The 6,260-nt window shown below is 41.6% G+C and overlaps 1 long non-coding RNA gene across 1 annotated transcript; it reads left to right on the top strand.

The window, feature by feature from the left end:
* Positions 1 to 610: 610 nt before the first annotated feature.
* LOC116859568 lies at positions 611 to 5,424 on the top strand. The gene is made up of 3 exons (XR_004381189.1): positions 611 to 646; positions 3,433 to 3,548; positions 5,279 to 5,424. It is a non-coding gene; the product is annotated as an uncharacterized LOC116859568 (long non-coding RNA).
* Positions 5,425 to 6,260: the final 836 nt, after the last annotated feature.

The raw sequence follows: 6,260 nt of genomic DNA, 5'->3' as shown, positions 1-6,260 counted from the left end.
GACCAATATAGCAAAGGTCTTATCTCAAAGACATTTGTAAGTGTGGCTTTTGGCTCGAGAAAACCTAGGAAGATCCGTAGGAGAGCCCGTAAAGTGTTAAAGAGAATTATCTTCATAGAAACATTGCTGGAGACAGAAACAGTAATACATGATGAATACAGTCCTTTGGACTTCCTAACTTCTTCAACTGGAAACTACTGAGGAAATCACACAGCTGCACACACAGGCTACATTTCATGATAAAGGAGGGATGACTAAGGTGGTAGAACCAAGAGCCCAGAGAGCAGAGCTCAGAGCCATAGAGAATATTACTGCACAGGAATAAGACCGAATCTTAAGGAAGGACCTTCCAACATTTCAGCAAGGCTTTTGGAATTGCTATGAACCACTGGCTCCTTTATTCATCCTGGTTCCTTCCCTTTTAAACAAGAATGCCCACAATGGTTATCCTGTCTCTGTTCTACCATTGTGTCGTGGGTGTGCATGTGGCCGGGGTGGGTAGCTTGTCGGTGTTGTTCACACTTCTCAGGCTGAGAGGAGCTACACTGGACTAAATCCAAGGAGCCTCATGCATACTAGGAACTGATATGATGACAAGATTCTGGAGTTTGAGCTGACCCATTCGATTTCGTGGACTTTCGGAAGGGTGAGTGTATTCTGCATGTGGGAAGAACACAAATAATTTGGGGCCAGAGGATGGACTGTGGTGTTTTCAAATGTGTCCATAAATTCTTTGTTGTTGCTCCCCTCTAGAGGCAGAGTCCAATCCTTCTTAGGAGCGTGGTTGGCCTTACTGACTCGTTTCTCATGACTAGAATAAAATAGAAGTGAGAGAGGGAAACTCTAGGAACCAGGTTACAAGCCACTGTGCCTCCATCCTCTCTCTCAGATCATTTATTCGGGGAGGAGTCAGCTGGCAGGGCATGAGCAGCTCCACGGGGTGGCCCACGTGGAAGAAGCAGCGTCCTCCCGCTGAGAGCCGGGGGAGGGAGCTTTCCTGGAAGTCAATCATCCAGTTGCAGTCATGCCTTCCGATGACAAGTCTTAGCTCACAGCTCGACTGCGGCCCTGTGAGTGACCTGGAGGCTGAATGGCCCAGCTAAGCTGCTCTCAGGAATTGTGTGAGGTATTAAATATTTGCTCAGGACACTGCATTTTGAGGGCAATTTGTTATGAAGCAATAGATAACTAATATAGCAAAAGGAGAAATATTCTTTTGTAGCATTTGTCAAAAAAGTTCAAATATGAAGCCCTTTGTGACCTTCCCGGTTTCAGATAATCATGGCAAATTGTTGCCACTTGAGGCACAGGGAAAGAGCCACTGAGAGACAGAGGAAAAATAAAGGGGGGGATAAAAGAAGGGAAGGAGAGAGACAGAAAGAAGGGATAAAAGGAAAAAAAATACCAAGAGAAGGACATGGGAAAGGTGACCCTATTTCCTAGTTTAGTCAGGACAGTCCCACTTTGTAGTGTTGTCTTCCTACAGTTACGACTAGAATCCACTGTCACTTTCAAGTGTCCTGGTTTGGATGATAATTATATGACCCCAGTTAGAGGCCAATATCTCAGCCTTCCCTCCACTGTTTCCTGTCTTAATATTCCATCTTCTCCCCATGGCTTGTTGCCCCCTGAGTCTTACCAGTCTATTCTGATACGTTAACTACTGGCCCAGCATCCTAACTTTGCCACCAAACCACAGCCTGTCACTTGCCCCAGCTCTAGGAGGTAGAGGTCCCCTCTGTCCACAACCTGTGTTCTTACATCAGTAAGCAGTTTGTCACGGCAGTGAAGAGATCAGAGCAGGAACTTGGCACACCTGGCTCTGAATCTTGGTTGTATACTTACTGCTATTTGACTTTAGGAGAATTACTTAACTTCCTTAAGCCTCAGATACAAGCTAGGAAATAGAATATTATCTACACTCTTCTAGTGATGGTGAGGATGTCCATGAGATTGTGTACATAAAATGTTTAGTATAGTGCCCAGCATATATATAGAAAAAATATATTATATATATATGACATGTAATATATAATAATATAATATATGTGATTTATATATAATATATAATTAATATATGATATGATATATAAATATGTATAAATATTATATAAATATCATAGATAGTATATTATATAGAATATTTATATTATATATTTATATTATTATATGATAGATATTTATATTATTATATAAATATATATATAGAATATTTATATATTATATATAATACCAGATGCTGTACCTTTAAGCATTTTATATGCATGATATATTTGATGAATATATGTTAGCTATAATCTGCCCTTATTATCACAGAAGACAAATTCATCTCATTGAGGCTGAAGCAACTTAGATGTTGGGACATGTATATTACTGGGCAGCTCTCAAGTATGTGAGTAATTGTATCTATTAGTATTAATATTAGAAGGCAGACACATGGTTAGGAAATGTGTTCTGGAGTAAAGTAAAAGGCATAGACTATATTTGCAACTCGGGCTTGCTATGCCTTTCTTCGTTTGTTCATTCATTCATTCATTCATTCATACATTTATCCACTTATTCTTTCAACAAAGATATATTAGTTATCTACCCGTTCCCACATACTATACTAAAGACAGGATTGAGCAATGCTTTGCAACAAGAATAAAGATTTATTCCCACTTCTTCAAGGAAAACATTACATTTCAAAAAGGTGTTGTGTGGGAATATGAGTGACTAGTGATCTGAAGCCAAATTAAAAAATTCACACACACACACACACACACACACGTATGTTTTTCAGGATGACCAGATTTTATTTTAAATTAGCTTTGAGCAATAGAAGCAATTTTCTGCTATAAAAAGGGATGCATTTTAGCTTTTGACTTAACTTGATTTTTTTTTAAACTAAGAGTGAGAAAATGTAAATTATGTGAATATATAATTTGGAATCATGGAGATATGAGCAGAAGTTGCTGACAGGAAGACAGGATTTTTTTTGGCCCCAGGCAATCCTCTTTTCTATTTTTAGGGAGAAAGAAAACTAGTAGACAGAGATAGTCCTAGGTATTGACTCTATATTTCACACACATACCATGAAATATTTAATAAAGTTAAGTAGGTGCCTGAAAACCAAGAAAATTCAATAGATGAAGATGGTGACTATAATGAAAACAGGCAATACATATATAGGATAGGTTTAAGGCATTTGGCAATATTATTTTAAAAATTTATTTTAAATATTTTCTTTTCCCTATTTTTAATTCCCTTTGATAAGAAGCACCATTTTAAACTTTTCAGTAGTCCATGGATTTTTTACTTTTGTTTTCATCTTCAAGGTCAAGTTTATGAACAAGTTACAAATGAGCTGATTTTAGATGAATGAGGGATATTATTTTAGGAATAATAATAACCAATATTTATTAAGTGTTTGCTAAACTGAAAGCCTTATAGGCATTTTCTCCTCTAGTTCTCACAAAGACCCCAGGACTCAGCCACTGTCACTCTCTCATCTGGCATGTGAAAAGGCCCAGAACTGGAAAGTGGAAGAAGCTTGCTTAACTACAAAGGTAGGTGGTGACAGAGTCAGGATTTGAACTCGGGAAGTCTGGCTGGAGAGCCATGCCTAGTGAACCACACTATTCTCAATGATGGGCTAAATGTATTTCACCTCTTTGTGTATATTTCCCAATTTATCTTTTTTGAAAAAGTTATGTCTTCTTGGATTCTGCGTTAAGTCCTTGCCCATCTTTTTCTGTTCTGTACAAGGATCATTTAATCTGATAATTATGCAAGACCACACCTGTCTGCATGATACACTGACTCATTCATTTAGTTGAAAGGTAGAACCGAAATTGGTTTTTCAAAATACGTAGGAATCTAATTGAAAAATTTCATGAATCATTTTAGTGAGAAACTAGTAGCGGGACCTCAAATACAGACAGCCTCAGACAATTGCTTTTCCAGAGCGCTGGTCAGCTCTACATGCTCATCTCCAATGAAAATGCCTCTCTAGCCAGACATTGTATGACAGTTGTAATCACTGAAGTTTAGGATGCAAGAACCACTTCAGTGACTTAAACAATTGTTCTTATTCTTCTGTGTTTGAAGATGATGATGTGCCTACTTGTTATTGAATAGTGAGGTGGCCAGTATTCTGGGTCAATTAAAAACCAAGTTGATATCCCTATTTGCCAGCTCTCGAATTTTTTCTTTGTGGCTGTCATTCATCATTTCCTTCCTAATTTGTCTCTGGTCTCCGTTCTCTGTTGGTCTTTTGCCCTCAGCCCTTGGCTCTGCCACACAGTTCAGGGTATGTTCTGTGTGTCCTTCAAACCCCTATTTTTACCTAAATAGCTTCTGCTTAATGTAAAATAAAAAAAAAAAAGTTATGTCTTGCTATTATTTATTCTTTATAAATTACATTCTACTGGAGTGATAAATTACATTCACCTTTTTAAAGTGAACCCATTTGGAATGTGGTTGCTAAGTGGAGTCCCTACGTGGTATTGATGAGCCATGAGGAATCCGGTCAGAGGGTTCACCACGACTGTTCTCTGGCCACCAGCTCTCTCAGAGTTGAAGGCTGCTTTTGGACACACACTGGGGGGAGGGGCGGGGCGGGGGGCGGTGTATGAGCAGCATCCTTACCATCTTAAATATTCCTCCTATTTTTTCCAAATATGAAATCATCGTCTCCATTACAATTTTGAGAAGAATCAATATCCACTACCAAATCGCATCATCTGTAACTCTGTTCTTCATCTGTTTCTTACCATCTGGTATCTCACCAAACTCACAGACACGGTTGCACACTGGCCCAAATTTCCACAAACCAGGGAAGGAACGGCTACGTAATTTTTGGAGCCATGTGCAAAATGGAAATGCAGGGCTCTGTGTTCAAAAAAGCACAAAAAAGGGCTAAGGTACTTAAGTCTAAAGTTCTTTTTTTTTTTTTTTTCTTTTTCCTGTTCTCTCTCTCCCTCAACTTGTCATGATGTTTTCTATGAGCTACTTAATGTCATGTTCAGTAAATAAAAATTAAAAATGTTAAATTATTGGGATGCCTGGGTGGCTCCTTCGGTTAAGTGTCTGCCTTCTGCTCTGGCCATGATCACGGAGGTCCTGGGATGGAGCCCCACATCCAGCTCCCTGCTCAGCGGGGAGCCTGCTTCTTCCTCGGCCTGCCACTCCCCCTGCTCCTGCTCTACCTCTCTCTTTCTAAAATAATCATAATCATAATCATAATCAAATTATTAACACGGCTTTCCCCGTTCATGTTTATATTCTCCAATGCCAGGTTTGAATACAGACAGAACATTCAACTCCTATGTGGAATCATCAAAATTACATCATTCATATTTCATGGTAGCTTGGCCGGAAGAGCATATACAAGTTAGACGCAGGAAGGTGGTGGAGGAAGAGAGAGGGCTCATCTAGCACGAAGCAGGTTGAAGTGCACTCCTTCAGGTATCAGGCATCTGGACGCTGGCAAGGCGAGCACGTGTCTCCGCCCGCGGCGCTGGGACCCGATCCCATGACTCCCTGCGCTTGCATTTGCGCAGGCGTGACGCTACTCCGCCGGCTCCCGCCCGCTGCTGCACGGAGAGACCACCACACTGCAGGTGTAGAGCTCCCCGGTGAAGTCCAGGCAGACATCTCGGGTTTCCACAGGCCTGGTGCCCCAGCTCACATGGATGGGCAACTCCCGAGGGTACTGCAAGCTCTGAGTTAGAAAGGTCTAAGTACTGGGATTAGGAGTGGGTGAAAGGCTGGTCTCCACCGAGCTGTGATCTCTGGCTGGCTGCCAATGATGCATCAGGGCACTGCCAGCTTAGGGCAGGATGTCCTCCGCCATCCTAGGCTCCCAAATGCAGTGGGATGTGGGTGCCCCGCCCCATTCCTACGCACACCTGCACCGGGGCCCTGTCAGGGGCCTGGAGGTTCGAAGCAAACACTTGGGCAGGGCTGGGGAGGGTGCGGCTGGGCGGGCAGAAGATAGCCAAGAACCTAGCCCAGGGAGGTGCGGAGCGGGTGGGAAGGAGAACTGTGTGTGTGCTGAGACTCCAATGCCCGGCACAATCTCCATTGTCCCAGAGATTTCACCTGTAAAACAAAACTTCAAAGTAACATTATTAAAAATTTGAAGATGGTGACTAGAGACCATTAGACCCTCTTGTGGGGCCCTCTTGTCCTGGGTTTTGTGCAGCTATGTTGATCACATGACCATGAGGCCAGCGATGCCCAGGAATACTATGAATGAGTTAGTTGGCCTGCAAGGA

This window comes from Lontra canadensis, unplaced genomic scaffold (genome assembly GCF_010015895.1).
Source record: "Lontra canadensis isolate GAN:19392208 unplaced genomic scaffold, GSC_riverotter_1.0 scaffold159, whole genome shotgun sequence".
Lineage (NCBI taxonomy): Eukaryota > Metazoa > Chordata > Mammalia > Carnivora > Mustelidae > Lontra > Lontra canadensis.
This window is presented reverse-complemented; position numbering and strand designations above follow the sequence as displayed.